Source organism: Aythya marila, assembly GCF_965140915.1.
Source record: "Aythya marila genome assembly, chromosome: 2".
In the NCBI taxonomy this organism is placed as follows: Eukaryota; Metazoa; Chordata; class Aves; order Anseriformes; family Anatidae; genus Aythya; species Aythya marila.
Genome location: NC_139043.1, coordinates 35,362,289 through 35,388,869, shown reverse-complemented (window position 1 = coordinate 35,388,869; position 26,581 = coordinate 35,362,289).

Genomic DNA, 26,581 nt, shown 5'->3' with positions numbered 1-26,581 from the left:
CATACAAAAATCAACTGTCAAAAAAAAAAAAATAGAAAGAAAAAAAAATAATAAAGGAGGAAATTTAGGATGTGGAGAATTTCTGGAACAAGATCTTCCATTTCAAATTTTTCAGAGAATTGTGAAAGCACCTTTCCAAAAGCAAATGTCTTTGTGATATAAAACAGCAGATGTATTTTGGCAATCTGAAAGAAGAGTCTCATGCTTCATTTGACAAGGTTTGAAGGCAATTCATATTCAGACCAGCTTGGCAATTCCTGGTAACTAATCCACTCTCAAATTCACAACTGAAAAAGTGAAGTGCAAGAGTTTAAAAACACAACTCAGTTATTTAAGAGAACTAGTCCTCTTGTAGCAGCCTGACATGAACTTGATGGGTCTTCTTTCTAGTCCTTAGTTCCTGTGCCTTTCTGATGATCCTTATCTTATAGCCCTTACCCTACAAATCCTTACTGCCTTTTGCGTAAATGTCCTATCATTCAGGGATGGCACCACACAAGTGTAGTTGTTTAATGAATCAGAACATTTAGGTGAAGTTAATCCATAGCATCTTAGCTTGTGGTAACATTTTACCTATTTTAGCCTATAAGCATTATAAATTGTGTTTTCAAATGCTCATTGATTAAGCTCAATGCATATAACCTAGATGAAAATCATCAGCAATAGAGAAAAAGGAAATATATACTTATGTTGCTTTGAAATGGTTTAGTTCTTCACTGCCCCTGTGAACTGCTCTGTACAAGGACTCCCAAACAATACCTCGATAATCATATAACCATTTCTTTAAAAGTGACCTTCTGTCCTGACAGCACCTGAATTATGTTGTTGGCTTTTTCTGTTGGGATGACACATCATCCAAGTAAAACCTCCGCTAGGGTCAGGGCTGCCTCCTGCCTTTGATCTCCCCCTTTTCCCATAGAAGGGCTGTCCAGGGCTGTGTTTACCATGTCCTTGTCCCGCAGCTTTGCTGGAGGGACGTGGCGTTCCCCCCACTGCAGCTGGTCTGGCTCCTCGGCTGCCTGACTCCGCTCAGCCTTCCTTGGAAGACTCCTTCCTCTTAGTCGTGGACAACTTTATATTTCATCTGGAGTGACACCTGATTTGGAGGTCTGGAACACAGTGTTTATGCTTTTTTTTTTTTTTTTTTTTTTTTTTTTTTACCACTTCTAAGGCATGCTGTTTTGCTATCCAAGAACCGAGTGAAGGGCTTAACAGGGGGACAAAAATCCAACAAGGAAGGAAAACAATTCTGGATATGCTGTGGTTGCTGTCATGGACTTACACGAGGTGTTTTTTGTTATCTGGGCGTCAAAAGAGTTTGAGTTAATCTGCCAGTACCACTCTGTCACAGATCTCTCTGCCAACCTGTGAATCAGATGCTTGCTATCAAAATGGGTCAATGAAGCTGTTGTGCTGCCTGTTTTGGATGGCTGTGCCAAATAGCTTTGTTTTAGCTAGAAATATTATTTATGAGTTATCACAGGACGATTCCAGTGTTATGATCACTGTTATTAACATGAGTTTAAAGGAACAAAGGCTTTGTACTAAAAAGGAAACAAGGAGGAAAAAGCCTCACACAATGGTATGCAGGCAGAGTTCTTTACAGCAGTATACATTTCCCCGTTAATTAAAATAGTTAAACTGGGGAACCAGACATTGATGCAATATGTTGTTCCCATTCTGGAAATACATTCACTAAGAGTTAATAAATAATCTATGAATTCTAATCTTTTAAAGTCATTTCAGAGAGATGAAGTCATCTGCTATAATTGTAAATGCAGTACCTCTGCCTTCACTGCATTCAAATGGATAGGTGAGCAACTGATTAGAGGTGCTGGGTTGCTAGAGATAGATGCCCCAATTTAAATGTCACACCATTTGTTTTTAGCAAATTGAGTTGCTAGAATAATATTTCCTTCTATTGTAAGGCTTTAGGCCTGGATTTCTACCTGTTTTGTCCCAGATTTAATGGGGCAAAGGGATTCACTTTCTTCCTGTTAAATCTGCAGGGACTGCCTCACTGATGCTGATTCAGTACATAGGCCAGATTTCCAGACTATGCAGTTCTATCTACCTGGTGCCAGATTTACAGAAGCATCATGCACTCATTTTGGCACCTGAGGTAAATCTTGCTGCAAGAGCACAGCAGGAGCTGCTTGCAAAAAAACTTAGGGGGGTTGTTCTGTTTTGTTTTGCTTTAACAGAACTCGAGCTGACTTCCCTGGAAAATCAAGCTTTCAGTGTCTAATTTTTGCCTCTTCGATCCCAGGCCCTTAAATTCATCCCAAACAGAAAGTGCATGACAGGCTGTGAACTCCCTGGGCAGGGGGCGCACATCGTTTCTGGAGCTGGTTTGCCACCCCCAGACTGCTGCCAGGACCAGGGTGGACCACTGACACCTGGCTCATGGGTGCGACATTGTCTGGCTGATGCAATCAGGACTGTGGCACAGACTTGTTCATCTCCCATACCCATGTTTCCATAATCAGGTTTAATTCTCTTGCTGACAGTCAAATGAGCTGACACGAGGCTGTCAGTCTGTGCAAGCCACATCAAGCTGCAGATTCACTCAGCTTCTGTCAGCTGCTTGCTTGTGACAAAATGTCATGGTTTAGAGCATGGATCATCCTCATCTGTAGTGAGCAGTGAGTTTTAATTGAAATTGCATCATCAGAGAGCTGCAGTCAGGCACTGCTATGTTTCTTGGTGATCACAAGCCCAAAGGAAATGACTTGAATGAAGCACAGAGCCAACGAATTACCCGGCCAAGGTCCCACCTAAAGGGAAACACAACTACACTTGGAAGTACACACACGCTCAGGACAAAAATCTAATTTACCTCTCACCTCCTGAAGCATTACAGAAATGTATCCCACTGGAGATCCAGCCCCAGCTAAACCTGGTGCTGTAAAAAAGAAAGACAGACCACACCACTCCCCCAGCTTATTCAGTATCCCAGCCTTTTACATGGATATCAATGGCAGCATTGTCCAGCGAATACATTATAGAGAGACAGTCAAAAATGGTATATCAATGATAGCATCTTTAATAGCCATAAAAATAAAGTGAGGAAGACAGGGGGTGATAAATAAAGAACAGCCAGTATTGATCCATCTGCATCTGGTTTGTTAGATTTCTTATACAGTTCATGGGAACAAAAATCTGTCAGTTCGTCCTCCTTCACAATAAACTGCTTCCCATTAACAAGCAGCAGATGATCTCATGGGTTTTAAGGGAACATGCAAGAGAGATCTGCAAAAAAGGGTATGATGAGGATTATTAATATAGCAATAAATTTCATCAGCCTTGCCTCTTAAAACTAGGACAACTGCGCTTAGCAATAAAAATAATAATAATAGTCTGAAGCTCTTCTGCAGCTCCATAACATCCCTGTGTCACTCACTGGTACGATAGCTTTAAAAGTGGTGCTTAAGACAACCCGCTGAGAAAATATCATTTCCAGTGCTCTGAGCATGCATTAAATCGTTGATCCCACGTGTGGCAGCTTCATCACGGTCCTGCTGCGTCTGAGGATGGTTTGGTCACCTGGCAGAAGACGAGAAGGAGCCTTGGGGTCCTCTGGTTACCTGGTGGAGTGAGTGCCTGGGCTGCAGCTGTCCTGGCTGGCCTGCCATGGGCACGACTTACCATTTTGGGTGGACTCTCATCCCTCTCTACACTCTCTTTTGCTTTTTCTCAGCTGGGGTGTACTGGCACATCCTATGACACCAAAACATCTTCCTGCTTTCAAGGTTGTGCAGAGAGAGGGAGAATCAAAACACCAAACAAACAACTTTGCCTTCTGCCTTTTCACTGTGTCCCCTCTTCTAAAATGAAAGCTAGGCCTTCCTCTCTCTATTTCCAAGGACCAGATGTCTCAAAAGTTTGGTGTCTCAAGACCTGGAGAAAACCTTTTGCACTTTGTGACATGGCTGCATTGGAGAGGAAGAGGCCACAGGCAGAGGTAAGGGCTGCTCTGCGATGGACTGAGCTGTGATGGTGGGAATGCCCAGCAACCTCTGGGATTTTTAACATCCCTCCTCAGCTGCAAAGGCCAGGTGAGTGACTGATGCTTGGGTTTAGCACACAGCTTACAGCATATGCTAGTTTGGCCAGATTATTACAATATCAGACTTTGTTTGCCAGCAAGTATATGGGGGATTTTGGAGTTCATTTGTACCTGTGTTTGGTGGGCTCCATGTGATCACCAGCATGTCAATATTTTTCCCTTTAAGACCCCACACACTCGAGGCTACATTGCTGGAGCATTTGGGAGGCCTTTCATAGGGTTGATGTCTACCTCTGTGGAGGGGATGCCTGAGCACACTGTCCACTTCCAGCCACAACACATGCTTACATATTTTGGACAGGAACAGCAACGTTTCTGGTAAAGACATAGCACTAAACATAGAGCTTGGAAATACTGCCCATTTTCAATTAACTCAAACTGCTGAATGCAATTTCTGCCAGGATTTGGACATGATGCAGTTCTGCTGCATCACTAAAGACACATAGGGCTTCTCACACAGTATTTTCCCATCTCACCTTCTGTCTTCCTGCAATATGAGCAAACTGACTTATTGTCTCATCAGATTCCTATTTCCCTCATCTGTGCCACAAGAGGAATAAAGCCCTGTTAGGGACAGCAAGAGGCAAATAGCTTCCAGAAACCCACTGCTGCTGCAGTTTACCAGCTCCTTAAACTCAGCTTGTTATCCCAGGCCAGGAAGATGAGGGCAATTTAATGGAGAAGCCAACACAACTATCTTCCAGCACCTGGGAACAGGTGGAGCTCCTGCTACAACACGTTACCTGGTGCAGCTTTCCTTGCCCCAAGCCTCTCTGTGTGTTTCAGATGCTACTGTATAGTGTACTTTAATACAGCTCCCTTCACAGAGGGAGGCAGAGGAGTGTCGAGCGATATTGTTATAAACAAGCCTTTAACTCAATGGAGTTGTTTGACAGAGTCAGAGCTCTGTATCCCGCTTGTTTACACGTATGCAGACACACACACGTACGTACACACACTTAAATAACCTCTGCAGCTTAAAGCTCCGTTACTCCCTTTGTCCTTGCATCCTTTCCTCTAATGTTTATGACCCGTTTTCAAAGGCATGCGCTGGTATCTGATGATCTGTGTCTTTTCAAGTCTGCGTGCAGACACGCAATCCCGCTGTCTGGTAATGCTTCCGACGGACAGCCTTCCACCAGGCTCGCTTCCCTCTTCCCTCCTCTGCCCCCTTCCTGCGGCTAAAAATGACTGATGAAGCCCATTACTTATCTATCAGATAATAGATCTACTTCGACACAGATTCGTTATGAAACTCTCTCTTAGCAAAATTTGTTCTGGATGTGGAGGAGGCATTGGGCTAAAACATTGCTTTCTTTGGGGGGTTAATTTAGCATTTAAATTCTTTTCCTCTACTGACTTCTTTTGTGGAAAATTGGTCCCCTATGTACAGCAGAATTTAGCTGATCCATACATTTGTGGTATGGAAAAAAAAAAAGGAAGTTTTGTAGTAAAAAATTCTCCCCATAATACTGACAGCATCATGGCTTGTGGACATGATTAAGATGCATACAGCAAAATCCTGACACCCAAACCAGGAGAAGGTAGTGCTGTCCAAAGGGGTTTGGTTACTTTCTGTTAGCTTTAAAGCTTTGCCAGTGATTAAGAGAGAGAATTAACTGTGTTTTGCAGCTTTGGCCACGTTTCAAAGCACTGTGCCCTATTACACTGAGTGCTGAACAGTTCAAGCCCAGCAAAAATGCACAGCAACAACTAGAGGCTGGGTTGGTTTCTGTGCTCAGGGCTGCTCTTCTACTCTGCCTCTGTGGTACTTGGGCTCAGTACAGACATGGTATATCCCAGCTGCATCAAACCCTTGCAAACACATCCAAACCCAGCGAAACTGTGATTTCCTTGCTGGTTCACAATACTTTTTTGACAACAGAAAAGATGCTCCCAGCAGAAATTCCAGGACTCCACACCCAGGCCAACATTTCTCTCCTGAGGAATTTGCAAACCCTGCAAGGCAGCCTCTGGAGTTCAGCAGTCGTGGCAGGGCCCGCTTGTCAGGCAGGCAGCTCCCCACGGCCCCAGGCTTTTTCTGTCTCTTTCCACGGACAGCAGGATGTGCTTGAAGACTCTCAGAGAGCCCCATGGCTGCACAAAGCCCTCTGCACCCTGCAGAATGGTCCCCTTCCCTTGCCTCTGCACACAGACTCCTCCACTCCTCTCCTCAGGACCTGTCCTCCACCTTCATTGCACATTTCTTCTGCACTCCTTTTTCCTGCAGACTGATGTCCCCTCTCCGTGGGGCTGTGAGGAAGAGGCTGGCAGTGGCTGCTTTCCATATATCCTTGTGGGGGACGTATAGATGGCTACAATTCCCAGTTTGGCAGTGTTCCCAGAAATAGCTCTTGCAGAAATATATATTCCTGAAGTGACCTAAAAATAACCCAGCGGTAGCCTGAAGCGTGTATACAGTCAGAAGATGAAGATGCAGGAGGTACAAAACGCTGCTCTGCCTGCACCTGTGTCCCAAGGAGCACATTTCTGGTGGTGTAAATCCAGCCATGGTCTGCGTGCCCTGCCTCACACACCCACAACCACCTCCTGGAGTGAAGGACTTGCCTTGAAATATCATTTCTGCCTTCAGGAAGGGACTGGATGGAGCTACCCCCAAACTTTGGGGGCACCAACACTTCACCTGCACATCTGAAATGAGCCCCTGAGAGGTACAAGGTCTCATTGACCCAAAACCTCTTCCAGCACCTTGAGCAGATCAGTGACTGAGGTACCTGGTGCAGGCAGCACATCACGGAGAAGGAGCCAGGGCTTCCCACTCTCCACCCCAGCACCACTTCTCTTCACAAATGTAAAATACTCAAAAAAAAACACAACAAAACAACAACAACAAAACACAAACAAACCACAAAAAAACAAAAACAACAAACAACAAACAAACAAACAAAAAACCCCAAACCAAAACAGCTGCTCTCATGTGCAATTAGTTTTAATATTGCATGCTGTACAGAAATAGAGTCAAATTAGCTTCAGCAGGTTTATCTCCATTTTTAACAGCAGTGTCTGAGAGTCAGCAGAGTCCTTCACAAATCCCATGCCCAAAATGCATATATGAATATATTGAGAAATTAGCATGAAATGGACAATATGGCAAACTTATTTCACATCTCCAGACAAAGACAAATGAAAATCAAGAACCTCTGCAGCATCATGGAACAAAAAAAAAAGCATCTTATTGAATAAATTACACTTGAAAAGGCAGCCGTGTTTTCTTAATGGTCAGAGATTGATTCTCAGGACCAGAAGCCTGAACCAGCAAACAAAGTACCTGCTTCTGTCTGCCCTGTTCGGAGAGCTTGCAGAGCTGAGTAAATAATTCTTAGTAGATAATTTACCCACACAAAAGCTTTTTTTTTTTTTTTTTTTTTTTTTTTCCCCACTTACTGGATGTCAGTACCTTGATTGTGGCTTCCTCTAATTTATTTGTAATTCAAATTTAGTTGTCCAATTTATTATCTTTCTCCTTTTCTAACAGGTTAGATGGACTGTGAAGGGTCTGTTACAAGTATTTCAACCTGTCTGTTCAGAAAAGGGCTGAGTTCATCACAAGCGACATCACACAGGATTGGGTTTTTCCTCCATCTGCATCAGTGCAAATTTTGTCATCGGGAAAAGCACTTTGGGCTGCTTTTGATGGGCTTTATTCTTCTGGAGGATGTTTGCTCAAAGCTTCAGCCCCGGAAAAGTGGTTGTACTGTGAGCTGTGTATGAGCAGGGCTGAAATGCAATCTTCTTTTTATTACCTTCACTTCAATAGCAACACCTGCAGCCACGGGCTGGTCTGCCAATGGTACAATCAGACCCACATCCAACTGCCCGGGTGCCTGTGCTCCAGGAAAATGTCCTGAGGAACTGGGACTGTGCTGCGTTCAGCAGTGTCCCTGTTAAATGTACTAATTGCGGAGCACACAATGAGGAGAAATGGTGGCAGCAGTGGTGGATGAAAGATTTTGTCCCTCATTAGGCAGGTTGAAGCTTGAGACTCTGGTAGAGCTTTGTCATCCCGGCCCAGCAGTTCTGCTATATGGCAGTATTCAAGCGTGCAAACTTCAAATGGGTTTTCCACAGGCACTCATGCAAGCCAGACTCCATCCTTCGAATGTCTGCGGAGAGCAAACAGACAAGAGATGGGAAGCCTGGGCAAAGGGAAGCCTTTTCCAAATTGCCAGCAACACAGCTCCACTTAATGTAGTCCCTGCTGGAGCCCCTGAAAGTGAAAGACAAGAAAAAATAGATCAAGGACAAGTCAGCATCAGCCAGCCATGTCCTAGGCAGAGCATCAGCTCTCCATGAGTATTTGTTGCCATTCACACTGCTGCTTATGGCTCTTTCTTCTTTATGTAGTTATAAAAGGACAATCTTAAGTGCCAAATCATGAAAATCTGAGCAGAGGATGGGATTTCAGAGTGGTGCTCCTCGGTTACAGTGAAGCTTTACCTAAAGAGTGGTGGTCAAGGAATGACCACCTCAGATAGCATCTTTATAACAGTTTTACTGTGTAATCTGGTAAAAATCAGGCAAGACTTGGGAAGCCTAGTTATCATTTTCATTCACCTCCCCACGAATGAGGTGCAGGTGTATGGGGGGCATCGTGTTTTGGGTTTGGGTTTGAACCAGGGTGGTTTCTCAGCCCTTGGCAGTGCTTTCTGGAGGAGACCTGAGCTGGGAGGGAGAGCTGGGAGGTGGGGCTGAATTACCTGGAGTCCTTCTCTGCATGTGTAAAATGGCATAGCTGCTGTTTAGAAAAGCACATGGACCAGAAACACATCCAGCAGATAGAAGGCAGAGAGACCCAGAGGAAAAAAAAGTGCAAGGTAGAGTTGTTGCTTAAAATAAATTTCAGAAATCCCAATTGCCCCTTTTCTGTACTGCTGGCAGAGCAAGCCTTCATGCTAAAAGCTGAGGAAGGACAGGAAGGAACCAAGGCCCTGTGGATAATTCAGGAGTGACATGCCATGCATGAGAAGTGCTGCTGAAAAATGCATGAGAGCAGCTTTGCTAAAAAATGGACTGTGGAAATGTTGGCTTCCTTGGAGGAACCACGAGAATAAAAAGAGAGAAGCAAATGAGCGTCAGAGTGAGAACAGACAGCTCTCAAAGGCTTTCCCTTTGAGAAATCCCTGAAGCGGGAATGCCACAACCTGCTGCTGCCCTGACAGTTTTTGGGACAAGTAAAGCTCTGCCTGTGCTGTGAATATGGGTGAGTTAGAGAACTCATTTATGGGGCAGGCCTACACACCCCGGCAATTGCAGAAGGCAAGGAGCAACTGAGGAAGGAACATCACATCCAGGTCCTCCTCCTTGCCACTCCATCTAGAATCCAAACACCAGAGGGACCTAGAAAAAAAAAAAAAAAAAAAAAAAGAGTTAATTTGCAGATAGGTTTAAGAATGCCATCAAGCAGCAGCACTGCCCGCTTGCTGAAATGCTTCCCAGGCTGGGGGGAAAGTGAGCTATGTCTTTGCTTTTTGTGGGGCATCAAGCACAGGGACAGGATGAGGGCAGTGATAGGAATGGAAATTCAGCGCTGCACTGCCAGCCTGATCCTTTAGCACGTCTGTGTGTGTGTCCCCAAGAGCACCTTTTAATTAGCACCAAGCCTAGAAATCAGATGGCTGCTTCAGAGCCTCTCTCTCAGGATTTTTAAGGGACCCCTCCGTTGTGCAGTTTAGTTGCAGATTTACAAAGGAGATAGGAAACCCATGAGGTGTGCCAGGCACTGATGCAGTGTTCTGGGTGCAGGGGGGCAAAAGCATCCCCAAACAGGGGGAGTGGGGAGCTGGGGGAGCCTGAAACCCAATTAGGGCTTGGCTAGCCCAGCTGATGCCTAGCTGCCAAGGCCCAGAGGAAACCCTCACAGAGGGGGGTGAGGGTCTCAGCTGGCCCCAGCAGTTGTGATAGTTTTACCAGGTACTTAAAACATTCTCAGTGTCACCAGTCCCGGTCAGCACGCAACAAAGGCAAAGCACAAACTGACCAGGCAGGACTTGAAACCGACTAAATGCCCTTGAAACCAACTAAAATTAGAATTGGCTGAAAAGGGAATTTCGTGGAAAAAATAGCACCATTCATTTTTTTATTTCCTGACCTCAGGAGGAGAATGGATTTCTTCCACTTGTGTATCTTTAAGCTATGGGGAGGGAAATTCCAGGCAAAATTGTTTTATTTTCTTTGAAGCTGTTGAGACACTCCAAATCGATAACTTAGCATTTCATTTTATGATGTCAGGAGGAGAGCTTAGGTCTTCAAAATACTAAAACATTTTGGTTTTCATAAACAGTATTGAATTCATTGATCCTATCACTTTGACATGCTCTGTGATAGCGTATGCTCAGCGAGTCCACAAACTTTTGGGACAACCTGTTACAGCCTCAAGGAATACACTGAAACAAGCCAAAAACCCCATCACTTTCAGTGATGGACGTCGCTGCAACATAGCCATGTTTGGAAGGAAGAAAACAAAACAAAACTGCAGATGTACTGCCTTGCTGCTTCATTGGGAGAAATGAGAGTAGCAAGCTCTGGAAATAAATCTGCCTCTCGCTCAGCACCAGATAACCGGCAAGTGTTCATCCATCTGCTGTAAGCAGTCAAACTGTGAGCCCGCCGACACGATGTTACGGTGGTGTAATCGACTGAGGCTTTTTTGTGTTGGGCACTATGCCCGCACGCCGGGGTGGCCAGGGACAGAGCTGCTCCTCAGCACCCTGCTGGTGGCTGGGTGGGAGTGGGTGGGTTGTGCATGAGTGCTCCCAGCCCTTCGCAGCTGTCCCTCAGATCTCCGTGCCGGGGTCTCGCCTGCAGTCACTCGTATCAGTTACCAGCCCTGTCACTGAACTTCTGCCTCAGCATTTGGGTATGAGCCCCTATTGTCATCGCCTTTCCCTGCGGTGGCCTTACATGGGCAGGCGGTGTGGTGCTTGTAATGTATTCCCCTCAATACCCACAGCAGCTGGTGGTGCGACCCCACAGCCCACGGCAGTGACTGACCACTCCGGGAGTTCAGCTGGTCATGAAACCCATGGTGGAGTCACCTTGTTCTGCAGGGTGGCACTGCTCGGCGTCACCATTATCATATCCCATGGCCAGTGGCACGGTGCTGGGGATGAGGTGGGAATGATGCTGCATCAGGCAGAAAAAACAGACCCCGAAGAAAACATCAGGAAGATTACTCTGAAGTTGTAGCTCATTAAAGGAAAACATGCTGAGATGTTTTTATGCTCCTGCTACTTATAAAAGAGCCAGTTAAGACCACTTATTATGGTAATTACAGAAAGGTAAAGAGAGACCTAGCGAAGATTACAGCACTTCAGCACGCCATCAGTGGGGCTTAAGTGAAACGTATTTAGGACTCAAACAAGGCATCTCCCACATACCTGGGCAGGGGATAACAGCTTGGATAGCTGCCCCGTTCCCACCCCCAGAGAAGGGGCAGAGGTGGTCTGTGGGGGACACAGGCTCCGGTGGATGACCTTGCTGTGGACAGGCAGTTTAAAGACCTCTCCATCACCACCTTCATCACGCTGTCTGCTGCAGGGGCCATGAATCAAGAAGGAGGCCATGAAGACCCATCTCTGCCACGTGACATGATGCCTCTGGCTAATCCCCCACTTACACCTCCAGCTCCAGCAGCCGGGAGGAACTGGACCATAGAATTTAATGGCCCTGGCAGGACTTGTCCTCCCTTAATTTATCTAATCCCTTTCTGATACAGAATTTATGTTGTCACCTCTGGATGTGGTGTTATCTCAGACCGTGTACTCTTCTGCACATAGTTTTAAGCCAGGCTGTAGTTAAAAATTCTCCTTTAACCCTTTTCACAAAGAGTACCAACCAACTACTTGATCCTGTTTTGATTTTGCTAGAGCCTCTCTTTTCCAGGTAGGCTCCCCCCCTGCAGAATTTACCAAGTCATGAAGAAATTCCAGGCTTCTCTTTCCTGTACTTCTGTCTCAGATCCTCACAAAGAACCTGTATCTCTGCATGGCCCCGTGCAGGGAGCATCTCACAGGACATCACCATGGGGTCTGCTGCCTTCTTAATTACCGTCACCCTCAGATCTTCCATAGCACTCTCTAAGATGCTTCATGAAGTCTGCCACCTTCACCACCATCATGTGCATGGTGGTGAAGCCCTCATGGCTATCACAAAACCAATTTGGCTATCCTTGGCTCCAAAGGCAGCTTGTTTTTGGGGTTTATGAGCTGATATAGTGCCTGGAACTACTACTGCACTTCCACAAGGTCATGGGGGCTCTGAAGGTGATGCTCCTTGCAATACTCAACGCTCCTCAGCTGGACTGTTACCTAAAAATTGCTTCACTAGCATCTGGTTTGCTTTTGTGTGAATTATTTCTTAATTCACAGTTTTCTGAGGAGTCAGAGTTGGAGAAGACCGCAGCCATCTCCTCTCTCACTGCTCCACTCCTGCTGCAGCCAAATTCTCCTCATGTTGATTGTCTCCCACAGCCCCGGGGGCTCCCAAACTGTGAACAAGTTGGTGCAGATCATATTTTCTCACAAAGGAATAAAATGCAGGTTTGGCTCCACACAAGTGGAGTCCAGTCTCCTAGAAGGCCACAAGGCATCATACGAAGCGATACTCTGGTTGGGTTGTCAGGTTACAGCCACGTAGGGTATGTGAGAAGCCAGGCCAGCCAGCAGCAACCATTTCCCCTGTTAGCAAATACCTAGCTGGTGCTTGCTGTGCTTGCTGTCCTTCCTAACCTCAGTGGCCTTGCATGGAGCTTTGCCCCTGTTGCCCTGGCTGTGACGGTCACCGTCTGGCCACCTGGAGAAGGTTAGAAAGGGATAGGAATATAGTTTCCATCTTTAATCCAATTTAGAGTATTGAGAAAGGGCACTTAGTGACATTTTTAAAGGCTATGACATGGCGATGAAAAAGATTTTGCAAACAAATGCATGCATACAACACAGGCATTGGGTTCTCAGTCCCATGTAGCAGACACTCCACACCAGCCCCTCTGCTGGCCTGGGTGGCTCTCCTGCCCACAGGAACGTGTGCAGGTAACACTGCTGCACAGAAAGGGTGGGTGTCGGGGAGACCTGGTGAAGAACCAAGCAGCTGAGTGTCTCCAGGTGGCAGAAATGACTGATCCCAGGAGAATGCATAGAAAAGCTCAGCAGCAGCCGGCGCACCCCCAGGAATACCAGTGCCAGCATCCAGCTCCCGGCGCGGACGTGATTTACCCCGGCATTGCATGCGCCTATGCTTTGGGGCAGAGGTGCCCCCGTGCTGGGGCTGCTGACACCCGATCTGCATTATCACAGATATCTGGAGATCAGCTGCCTTCCTTTATTGAGAACAAGCCTGATTTATGCCAGCAGAACTGAGGGCTGCAGCCAGCTTAGGTTTCCACTTCTGCAGCTGCAAGCAGATGCACCAACCCTCCGCAGCCAAGCCCGGTTCTGAAACCTGCTCTCTTTTATAGAGGCAATTAAACCCCTCGTGTGCAGCCTTGACATTAAAACATATTTACATTTAAAAGCAACATTTTGTAATAAAGTTTTTTTTGTTCTTTAACCAGTGTATTCTGATGCCAGAGTTTAGCACAGACCTGTGACTGGCTGATTCATGCCTGGTTCATTTTTCCATTCAATCCATTTTCTCTGAAAAGGAGACATAAGCAGTGAAGCCAATATAGTTTTATTGGATCCAATGCACTGCCACTAAAACAAATATATGTACACTCAGGCCACTACACTTTTATTAAAACAAATAGAATTTAATTCAAACCAGCATTCAATAGCTACAGTTGTGTGTGTGTGTGTGTGTATGTGTGTGTGTTTAAAAGAGATGAAATTAAATCCTACCAATACTTTTGCTCAATATGTTCTCACAATCAGATTCATTTGACCCAGGCAATATATATTTATCATAGGTAACACATTTTTATTAAAAAGAAATTTACAGAAACCAGGTTTCCTTTCAGCATACAGACAGAAACCCTAACCAAGTGTAAGCTTAGATTGGGAGAACAGGTAGGAGTGTTTTGATCGTTGTTTTTTATGTTGGTAAAATGCACCAGGTCCTACTTAGGATTTTTTTTAGACTACCACACTTAGAGTGATTTTTTTTTTTCTTAGAAAAGAGGCTTTGGAAGCCAGTGTCTTTCTAGAAAAACTGCATTTTGCTTAGTCCAGACACTGGCAAATAAATGCAACTGAGTCATAATTTACAACAGTGATATTTTCTTAATCACTATTCTGCACCTGTGTTCATAGATGAGATTTTTACAGACACTGAGGGGTAGTCTATTTCCTTATTTCCTTTTCTCATAATGCGTTTCTTAAAATCCAGCCTGGATTTCCATGTGTGGCTAGTAAAAACATGGTTTAAAATAAATAAATAAATAAATAAATAAAAATGCATTTCCTAAAATTTCAGCTCTTTATTCCTCAAGATCCATCCTGTGATCTGGAGAGGTTATTGTATTTCCTAGTTCCCTCTCTCTTTCCACTTCAGTTTCTCAGAGAACAATGCAAAACTTGGGGAAACAATTTTAAACTGCAAAAGGTAGATTTAGATTGGATATGAAGAGGAAATTCTCCACTGTGAGGGTGGTGAGGCCCTGGCACAGGCTGCCCAGAGAAGCTGTGGATGCCCCATCCCTGGAGGTGTTCAAGGCCAGGCTGGATGGGGCTTTGGGCAGCCTGGTCTGGTGGGAGGTGTCCCTGCCCATGGCAGAGGGTTGGAATTAGATGAGCTTTCAGGTCCCTTCCAACTTAAACCATTTTGTGATTCTATCTCAGAATCACAGTATTCACCATTCATCTTTTGTCTTGAAAATATTTTGCAAAGGAGGGTCTGGTCCTGCTCTTCAAGCCAAACTGTTTTCTCCATAAGAAAATCACCCTGGAGAGATTGTTCAGATGTGCCCAGGTGACAGTGGTGCACAGGTCTCAGTCCAAGTCAGGAGAATGCATGCATTTAATTCTCACAGACCGATATGAATTTCTTTCCTTTGTTGTTGGCAAAGTTTGAGAAGGAAAAATAAAATGACCTCATTATCTTGTATGAAACTAGCTGTAGCGTGTAGTAATGGCCTCCTTTGAGCTTGCACCGGTGACAGAGATGGGTGTGCCAGCACTGCGACCATCCAAGTGTCGCCTTGGCTCTGTTCAGACCTGCCACAGTGGGAAAAAGGTACATCTACGACCACTGAAGCATAACTTCTGCTGCTGTGTGAGCCCCCCTGGGGCAGGTAGAAGATGTTGGGTTTATGAATGTCAAAGCAGTGTTGGTGTGAGAAGGGAGTTCATAGAAATACAAAGGGTGTCCAGCGAGGGGGGAGCCTCCTGAAGTATCCCCCATTTTTTCCTCCTGCATCCTACAAGGCATTGAGTTGCGTTGACCTTCCCTCCCAAATCAAGGGCTCTCTCTGGAGCGTCAGTCAGGAAAGCATCATTAGATAGCGGTGGTGGGGGAGCACCATCCCCTCCATATGGGCTGAACAGCTGCCTTTGCAGACTTCCCAGACGGGGAAGCAAAGGATTAAGTTCAAGACCCACATCCAGGCATCCTCCCCCACGTTGTGCAGGTGACAAAATGCTTCCACTATTTCCAATCGACGTTGTCGGAGGCCGGCTACTGCTCTCGTGCCTCCTTCCCTGTGACAACATTTCCAGTCAACAGCTCAGCAGCTGTGCCTGCCCGTCAGGCTTCTCCTCCCTGCCAGCCTGGTGCAGGGAGAGGAAAAAACCCGACCCCACTCCGAACAATTTTAATTAATACTGACATTTATCAAGCCGCAGAGGAAGCAACTGCTGCTCATTGCTTGGGTTTATGTGAAAATAGTAGAAATAAATGGAACTGTCATAAAGTTGTAGACCATCCCGTCTTCATTACAGCAAACGCGTGGGAGAAATGAGTTGTGAGCAGCAAGAGATACAGGAGCTTGTGGGGAAGCTGATGGACTGCCCAAGCGCTAAAGCTCTCTCTGAAAAGCAGGCTGTTTCCTAAATCAATCTGCCTTCCCTGCTTGTAGACACACAGGCCTACTTGGGATGCCCAGAGGCAAGTCTGTGGGCACAGTGAGCTGGTAAACACCATCCCAGTCCCTGCTGCATCCCACACCTCTCAGGAGCCTGTGGACCCTGTCCCTCACATAGTCTGGTCACACCATGCCCTGAATACCCTCTCTTGCCTTCAAACCAAAAGCTGGGTCCTCCAAGGGGCTGCTCCTTGCTGGCCCAGTGCCTGACAAAGGTGTGAACAGCTCCGACAAAGGCTCACAGGCTTGCTCATGCAAAGCACTGGTAGTCTTCTCATCCTGCAAGCCACCTTACCAATTTGCTGGTCATTTGCAGGCATTTTCAATGTTGTTGCAGAAGTAGTATTATCCCAGCTTTCTACCAGGGCAGCCTTTGGATGTTTCTTCCTGTTTATTGACAGCTAAAAGCTCTTCTTTGAACTCCTCTATACTATCTATTTCCTACCAAAAATGTAAACCACGGAAAAGAATCATTTCTTATATCCTGTCTCATCGGGGCAGAAAAAAATTGCTCCTTCTGCACAAACAGAAAATAAACACATTCCTTCACCCTATGTGGCCTTTACTTGAGCTTCAAAGCAACAACAAAACACTAGTTGACTTTAGTGCTTGTGGCATTAAAAATATGAAGCATCTGTATGATTGAGCAGTACTTTGTGTGATTTTCCTTGCAAGAGATAATACCTGAGTTAATGCGCAATGCTAACTGGACCACTATATGCTTAAAATACACCCTATCTATGGAAAAATTATTAAACTAACAAACAACTGGGAACCTGTTAAAAACTGAGTTTCTAAGCAAGGTTTTTATTAGCATGAAGTGGCCACAGACAAGCCCAGTGGAGACCCCTTGGGGCTAATTATCTCTGGAGCTGCTTTGGGTCAGATATGCTCTGATATGGACCTGCAGCTCTGCATTGACATTAAGTACACTTCAGAATGACATTTTTGCATTGCATGTCTCAGAGTAGCTCTCTCTTCCAGGGAGCAAGGCATGTAATCGCTCATCAGTGCTTTCCCAAGATCTGAAATAGGGCCAGAAGCAAATGAAAACAAAAATCCTCCCAAGCTCATATATTTCTTTCTCTCTCTCTCTCTCTCTCTCCTTTTTTTTTTTTTTTTTTTTTTTTTAACCTCACATGCATACTGTATGAGTGAACTCATGAAGTTCTGTGAAGTGCTCAGAAATTACACAATCAGACTCTGATGGTGTGTAAATAGCTCTAGGGCCACAAAGTGATGGACAGACACGCACATACCTACACAGATGGTCACATACAGAATCATAGAACCATAGAATGGCTCAAGTTGGAAGAGACCTCAAAGACCATCTAGTTCCAACCTCCCTGCCATGGGCAGGGATGCCACCCACTAGGTCAGGTTCCCCAGGGCCTCATCTAACCTGGTCTTGAACACCTCCAGGGATGGGGCATCCACAGCTTCTCTGAGAAACCTGTTCCAGTGCCTCACTGCCCTCTAAGTGAAAAGTTTTCTCTTAACATCTCATCTAAATCTTCCCTCTTTTAATGTAAAACTCTCTCGTTTAATTTATTCCACTTCATCCTGTCAATATCTGTAGAGCAAAGAGTTGCTCTCCATCTTTTTTGGATTCAGTCATAGTGCTCAACCCATCAGGATATTTTCTGTGACGCTTATTTTTAAAGTAATTGCTTAATACAGTACAATAAAGCAGCCATCCTGTAGTGACTTTCAAATGGGACCTCAAATTCTGAAAAAAAAGCACTGTGAATGACAAATTATGCTTCCAATATCACTGAAGTAAAACCCACCTCTTTTTCCTGCTGTGGCTCTAGCCAGCAGCAACTGTTGGCTGCTGATAGCTACAGACAGCACATTTCCCATTCAGGAAACAAATATTATTTTATTTCATAGAAAAAAAATATCCCTCGTAATGTCAGCTATAAAATACAGTAACTGGTCTTCAGCAATACATTGGATTATACACACCTAACTGTATTGGAGACCATAAATTCATCAGATGGTGCTGGCCAGGGGGCTTGTGGAGTGGAAGGGATTTGTCTCTTGCCCCCTCCAGGGAGAACTGTCACCCCACCGCTGAGATATCACTTGAGTGGTGGCTCTCCAGGGGCAGAAAAGGCAGAACTTGCTGAGTCTGTTTGTGATGTGCTTATCTATTATTGACATTCATATCCCGTAATAACTCAGGGAATAAAAATAGAAAATATACCCACTCAAAACATTCTTTGGATCCTGAAATGACAAATTCCTAGTGCAGAAAAGAGACTGATTGGGTTCCTGCCAGCCCAGTCCCTGTGGGCAAATACCTTGCCATCTTCCATGGTAGGTTTGTAGAAATGCACATGTTTGTGAGGATGTGTCAGAAAGCATAAAAGAAAATCATACGCAACGTTAATACCACTGACATGGCATTAAAGCCTACTAGCAGCAGTTCAGCAGAGTTACACCATGCATGATGACAAAGATGATCTTTCCTATGTTTCCCCTACTTATTTTTCTCTATTTCTGGGAGCTTTGTTCTATTACTTTTTCTCCTAGTGACATTCTCCTTTGACCTTTTCTTCCATCTTCTCTAAGCACCATAAGGTATCCTCTTAACAGCTTCTGAGAGATACATTCTATTTAGCCAGCTTTGCGATGATAAAGCTAACTAAGAGTTGAATCTCATTTTCAGATGTGTTTTAACAGAGAAAAAAAAAATAGCACTGAATGTAACAAAATATATTTTTCAGACTAAATGCACAGTTTTTTTTTTTTTTTTTTTTTTTTTTTCCCCATGCTGGTAATGATTTTTTTTCAGTGCTGTGTTATTTCCATTATGACTTGCATTGTAATTCCTAATCTATCTCAATTTTGAGCAACTAATTGTGAGTTGAAACACAATGTAGTCTCTTTAAAATGAGAAGTATCTGTGCCTGTACTAATGAACAACTTTGCTTGGTATCATTAAGTTTCTGTAGCACTTTTTGCAGCGCCTACTGCTATTTCACCCTCCTGTAGTTCCCTCATCAAGGGAGTTTCATTATGAGCAGTTTTGTCAAGAACAACAACAAAAAAAAATCACCTGATCTGAAATTTCAATAAAATTGTTAGACTATGTCTTCTGAAGTTGCCCTTTTGTGGGAGTTTTGGTTTAGCTCCCAAACTATAAGTAACATCAACTTGTGTAACAGAGACTTCTTTGGTCGATGATTCCTGTCACACTTACCTGACTAATTCAGCATTTTTAGGCCCACACTGAGACCAAGGCCTTGTTGCTTTTAATAAGCTAAGAATTCTATTATAAACCTATGTGTCATGTTTATTGTTATATGCATAGACTTTTCATTAGAGATCTGCGCCTGAGATCTATGCAGAGCTCATTGCATGTCAATAGCTACATAGCACTTGTTATAAATCATGCAAATGTGGCAAAAAAAATTGACCTGATGCAATCTTCAATATTACTTCGTAAAAATGTAGAGTTGGACTTAGAGCCTCCACACCTGTATGGGAGACAGAAAGCACAGGCTATCTTAGGGAGAAAATAACAGTGTACCCCTAATTTCAGTCTATTCATCTCCCTTTTAATGTAAACGATCCATCACTATAGAAGGAAGCACGATATCAATCCTTTCCCCACTGAGGTCAAGTAGTGAGTTTGAAGTGAGAGAACAAGACTCACTGATAGGAATGACAGACGGTTAGCGCTTGCTATGTTTAATCGGAATGAATGAACTTGATTATTTGGTTTCCAATAAAGCAAAATAAATGGTACGTAAGTCCATAAATAATGAAGAATCTTTGGTTATTTCTTTGTTATTATTTTTGATGCTGAGAAGTGGGTCACTTGGAATGTGCATAAACAAAGAAGATAAATGGCTGGAAGAGGAATGAATTTTCCATAACCTGATTAAAGGATACGTCTGGCTCCTTGGAGAATGTTATAGTGCTTAATGATTTTGTTGTTGCTGTTCTTAATGTGTCTAATGTTTGCTGTTTAAGAAAATCAAGAAAAATGTTAAAAGGTTGCTCCAGAAGGGAGCTGCCAGCCAAGAGGAGGAGGCAGCCTTATTTAGCCTGCAAATTCTCCACCAGCAAACTGAGGAAAGAGAATGGACCCTTTGACCCCAGCACAGGGTAAAAACTCAGTTCACCTAAAATGAGAGGCTGGAAAACTCTGCAAACCCTACGTGTGCCCCAGGACCTGGGGTTGGGGAAGAAATCCTAGCAGCCTCGACCTAGAGGTACCCCTATAGACTCAAGTTGTCCCATTCTTCACCGTCCTCTTCCCTGGAACTTGACATCAGTGCCACTGCCTGAGAACCAGAGCATCCCCAGACTGGACCAGCATGGAGCTAGCCACCTGTGCTCGTGGTCTGACATCGAACTCCCTTACATCTTCTGCCTAGGAAGACAGGATCAGACTCTTCACTGTCTGCCTCCTCATCACATATACAGGAGACCAGGAACAAGTCCCAGGCGTGGTGGGTCTCCTAGCCCAGGGTGTGCTGCCATCCCACAGCAATGCCCCACTGCATCTCCCCACACCAGCAAACCTTTGCAAGGAAGAAAGCAAGAACAGCCTGCTCTCAGCCCAACATACCATTCAGTCGATGCTCTGATACAAATTTAGATGCACATGTCCCTAGATCCCACTGCTTAGATATAGGCTCTGCAGCCCCATCAATTTGCACAAATTCCTGGTGTTAGCATGCCCCTGTCGCCGCATGAACTTCACTTCTCTCCCCAGCCGCTTTATTAAAATCCAAGTGTTCCCAGGGTAGCCCGTGCTCTTTTGGCAGTGGCTGTAAGGCTGGACTTAAAATATTGATGGGCTGTGTTATTGTTTTAGCATGCTGGTAGTACGGTTTTGCAAAGGGCAAACTAGTGGAAGGAACTGGCAGATGTTAGCAGTTCATAGTGACAAAAGTTGAACAAAGATGTATTGTCAAAGAAAAGACATGGATTTTTAAATTTTTTTTCTAGCCTGAGGGTTTTCTCTCCACCAAATTTTGAAGCCTGCTACAGACAAATGGAGATGTGAGAACCCCTAAAAAAGGAGGATGCAAAAAAACCTTGTAATACCATATGAAGTCTCCTTTGTAGAGTGAAATGACAAGCACCTTAACCACAGCAGCTGCTGTTAGCTATCCCTTAAATGACAGTTATGAGGATGATGACAGTAATAAAATACCTTTGAAGGATAAAGCTTTTATTAAAGAAAAATTAACCAAATTAATTCATAGTATTAGTCAGTAATTTGTCACAGAAAGGTTGAATTTAGCTCTTTTTAGAGTCAATACTTTTTAGGAGACTGCATCTTTTTAGGAAAAGCTCTATTTATTTATTGCAGATACATTTTCTTCTTGCATAGCTACTGCTGTAATATCATCAAGCTGGCCTTTGTTAGCGAAGGATCCTTTTCACATTGCTCACCATTTTAGTTCCCATAACAACAGAATACATTTATATTGGAAACTCAGCTTCTCTCTGCTATTTTGGGGTAAGATTGTTTTCTCCACTTAAAGGAAGCTCGTAGCACACTAGAGATTTGTGCAAACCTGGAAACTTGTATGGTTTAACACAGTAGGTGACTGTGCTGAACTACCATATTTAAACAACATCTTCATCTGGAGTGACAATTTCAAATGTCTGCAGCTTTTGGCTGGACTTATACCTCTTGCAGCCAAAGATTGCTATACCATATCTGTATTTTCTAATTAAGATACAAAATACTTGCTGTTGAATGTGCCTTTTTAGATTCCAACAAATTCATTGTGTGTTTATGGAAACACACAGCCATACCAAAGTTGGCTAGCCTAGCAAGGTTTATCTTCAGTCTATAGCTCTTTCTCTGAATTCAATACTGCAGGCACAATTTAATGCAAACCCAATTTATGACTTAATGCTCCAGGGACCGTAGTGGGAGATTGTTACATTATTCTTTTCTAATCCTATTTGTGTTTTAATTTGCTAAGTCTGTAATGAGGTGCATGCCTTGAATAGATTCAAGATCTTTCACATTGCTTTTGACTTTGTTTAATATAATAGATTGTACAGTTTGCATTCAGAATTGAGGTGTTCCAGTCAGTACTATCTCTTCATTTTCAAAACTAGAGTGAATAAAATTATGTCCTGAAAGTAATTCTATCCATGTTTCCTTGTTTATCACTTAATGGTTTATTTCCTGTTATAATTTTCTGTTACAATATGTGAGGTCACAAAAATCAATTCTCAGCGGACTCTGACTTGACTGTTTGAAATTACTCCCCAAAACACTCTGAAAATATTATGGAGAAAATAAAGCATTCAGTGGTAAGTGGCTGGCTATACTGATTTTTATTTTATTTTATTTTATTTTATTTTATTTTATTTTATTTTATTTTATTTTATTTTATTTTATTTTATTTTATTTTTTGTATTATTACTTCTTTGATTTTTTTTCTGCTGATGAAACTATAGTAGAAATAAAGATAAATAGAGCAAAACTTCAGCTACGGGAAATACCCAGGTGATGTTAATCAACTTACCTTTATTTATGCCAATGATTTGTGGTGACACTAGTGGGAAATCTGCTTCAATATATCCATAACATTTTTGTTCTAAAATTTATCGTCTGTGATCACACTTACCGTTCATCTATATGGAGAACAGAAATCCCATTTCACAACATTTCTATATCTTAACTTTGCTTTCATTTTGTTTGAGACAGGAAAAAAAAAACTGTCCACAAAATATTTAGTTTTATTCTCATGATCATATTATGAAACACAACATACTATAAAAACATAATAATTCAGAAATAAAATAATAATAATAAAAAAAAGGGAAATAATTCAACGCTTGATGATCTTAGAGGTCTTTTCCAACCTAAATGATTCTGTGATTCTTTGACGGGTGGGGAAGGAGAGAAGGGAGGAAATATGGAAAGCAATACTGTTGCAGTAACTTGGATCATAACTGAACTCTTTTTCCAGACAGGATGAATTTCTAACAACATTTTTCTGAGCGGTTCTCCTTGCTGTATCATACTAATTGCTGTCCTGAGTCCTCTTCTGCTCCTAAGAGCCATACAGGGAGGTTATCAGGCTTTTGGTTCTAGATGGATGGTCAGAGACATTTACTGGTTTCTGAGCACTGGCAATCTACAGGAATCTCTATGATACTCACAGAACATAGCTGGAGAAATTGCACTATCACTGGTCCAAAATAAGCTGTGAGCAGATACTCTGCAAAATACAAGTAGTAGTGTTTCCACTGTTGCTCACCTTTTGGTATTTTGTATGGGTGTCAGTTCTTGTCTGGAGAAGTCCAGTGAAGATGTATCCAAGCTAAATGCCTTCTTGCAAGACTAGTCAGCCATTCCTCTTGAAGATTTTATCTATAGACACAAACAAACAATCAAACAAACAAAAACCTACCAATTTAAAAGCCAGAGGAAATCTTTCCAGTTGTTTTTGCTCTGAAACAAATATCTCCATCCAACACATGGAGCCTGTCGGGACAGCACAGCACAATCATACCTTATGGGTCGCAAATGCAGGAGTCTACATATGCTTTGGGATAGAGAAAACTCTGGTAACTTAGTTAATATCTTTATCAAATATACCTTCTGTTTACTTTTCACATAGCTTTGAAAACCAATAAATCAGATTAAGGGAAATCTTACAGAAAACTTACATCATATTGTGAGCTGCTCTTATTTCATGAAAACCTCACTCATGCTAACAGATTCCTCAGTTCCTTTTTTTCATCAGTGAGCCTGAAGTCACCCCAACCTTCCTCAAATTTCAGGAGAGGGAGAATGAGGAGTTTCACATCTCTGGCTCTGAACAGATGGGCGCCAGATCAATTGCTGTGATACCCTAAACTTCCATTTTGGACACAGCTAAAATCTCTCATAAACTTCTAGATTTTGGTAAATCCAGACAGCAGGAAACTGATAAACACTACTGAGGCTTTACGCTGTCTGACATTTTAAGCTCTGAGAAAATAATCCATAGGTATAGCAAAACCATCTAAGAAAATTCCGATACCTTCCAAGCAAATAAAAGCTATCTTTATTTCAGATGGCTGAGAATGGAAGATCAGCCTCTTCAGAGTAGTCCTAGGTTAAGAGTAATTATTTTTGGATGCAGTGCTAATTTGTTATAATGCACCTGCTTCCACTCACACCAGGAAGCATCTGGTGATGGTAATGATGGGAGGACACAGGAGGAAGACACATGGGGTTTCTTGGGGGATGAAGTAGCCTATCAGCAGGCACAACAAATAGAAAGCACCCAAGTTTAGATGGATGTTTTTCAGAGAGTCGTCTTTGTAGACCACAAGCGGCCTTTGGAGTCCATCCTGGTCATCTGGAGCTAACTGCTGGGGGTCTAATTGCTGGGGTTCCTGACACCAGGACAGGTGCAATACAACACTATTGCTTTATTAAATCTTCACAGAATCACAGAATCTCTAGGTTGGAAGAGACCTCAAGATCATCAGAGTCCAACCTCTGACCTAACACTAACAGTCCCCACTAAACCATATCCCTACGCTCTACATCTAAACGTCTTTTAAAGACTTCCAGGGATGGTGACTCCACCACTTCCCTGGGCAGCCTGTTCCAATGCCTCACAACCCTTTCGGTAAAGAAGTTCTTCCTAACATCCAACCTAAAACTCCCCTGGTGCAACTTTAGCCCATTCCCCCTCGTCCTGTCACCAGGCACGTGGGAGAACAGGCCAACCCCCACCTCGCTACAGCCTCCCTTGAGGTACCCATAGAGAGCGATAAGGTCACCCCTGAGCCTCCTTTTCTCCAGGCTGAACAAGCCCAGCTCCCTCAGCCGCTCCTCATAGGACTTGTTCTCCAGGCCCCTCACCAGCTTCGTCGCCCTTCTCTGGACCCGCTCAAGCACCTCGATGTCCTTCTTGTAGCGAGGGGCCCAAAACTGAACACAGTACTCGAGGTGCGGCCTCACCAGAGCCAAGTACAGGGGGAATTCTTGCTTTCACACAGAATGAAGTAAGAAAGAAAAAAAAAAAAAAAAAGAGTAAAAGAGCATGCAGGCTGTGTGATGATTGCCTCCAGCAGACATGGTCAATCAGCTTTTGAAATCAGAGTCAGATCATTTAGAGAAAGGGCTGCTGGGCATGAGCTGGAGGTGGAGCCCATCAGATTGAGGGAGAAACTCACCAATCCAGAGGAGAGGAGTGACAGTCAGTGAGATGCCCCAGTGGGTGATGGAGTAGGGGATGGGGAGGGACAGAAAACAGCCAGGCCACCGGCTGGGAACGGAGCACACCAGCCAGGCCAACTCAGTGTGAGCATACCAGTAAGGTTTGGGTAATGTAATGGCTATACATGGGCTTGAAATATTTAGGTGACTTATTGGTTCAAAAGCATAGAGCCTGGAGAGGTCAGAGCTCTTTTGTGCTGCTCAGACCTCCATCTCCTGCTCTGTGCTTTGTTCAGCCAGACAAGCAATGGCACTCCTGGCTGATGGCCACATCATACACCCCCTATCTACCACAGAGAGCCTGGGTTACATGCAAGGGAGCTGCAAACATTCCCTGCACCTTCAGAGAAGTTTAAAGTGTTAATGTGGCATCCAGCATTCAATCTCCAGCTGTGTGTGCATGCAACTGGGCCCCCATCCTGCATGTATTCCCAGGAAGAGGGGATCTGGGCATCTAAAGCAGTTCTATGGTGAAAGCAAGATGAATGCAGCATCGCAAGACTGCAAACCTTTTCACAGCTTCCACCTTGTCCAAATCCATCAATACTGCCTCTGTTTCAATCTCATGCAGAGTTATGCTTCTCCACTCTGCCCTGACATTGCCAGACTCAGAAATTAGCTGAACTTCTCTGGTTTAGGTTGGAAATTAGGAGACATTTCTTCTCAGAAAGAGCAGTCAGTCATTGGAACGGGTTGCCCAGGGAGGTGGTGGAGTCACCATCCCTGGGGGTGTTCAAGGAAAGGTTGGACATGATGCTTAGTGACATGGTTTGAATGGTCTCAGGCAGAGGAAAGAATTGAGTGTATTATTTCCCACTTCCCAGGTAAGCACTCTCATGCTGGGCTTTTATGTAAAAGCAGGGCATGATGTACTTCTCATACTTTCCCTTTTACAAGGAAGCAACCGCAACTGTGCTTTGCCCCCAGATTACCTGTGGACCCCAGAATGAGAAGTAACAGTATGAGAACATACCTTACCTGCTGGAGTTGGCCAGGGAGCATTTTCTGTGAGAAGCCTCCCATTTCCACTCACACTTTGCACTAATAAGGGGCACCGCTCACCTGCAGGCCACTGCAGCTGAGGCTGCTCTGCAGGAAAACCAGGCTTCTGCAGAGCATGTAGAGGCAGGCAGGGAAGCACTTCCAACAGTGGCAAAAAAAATCAGTGCCCACAAGATAAAATGTGTTCAGTGGGTAATACAATGCCTGCATGCTAAAATTCCTAAAGGTAATTAGACTTCAGTTTTGCATATGCTCATAGCTTGGTCAC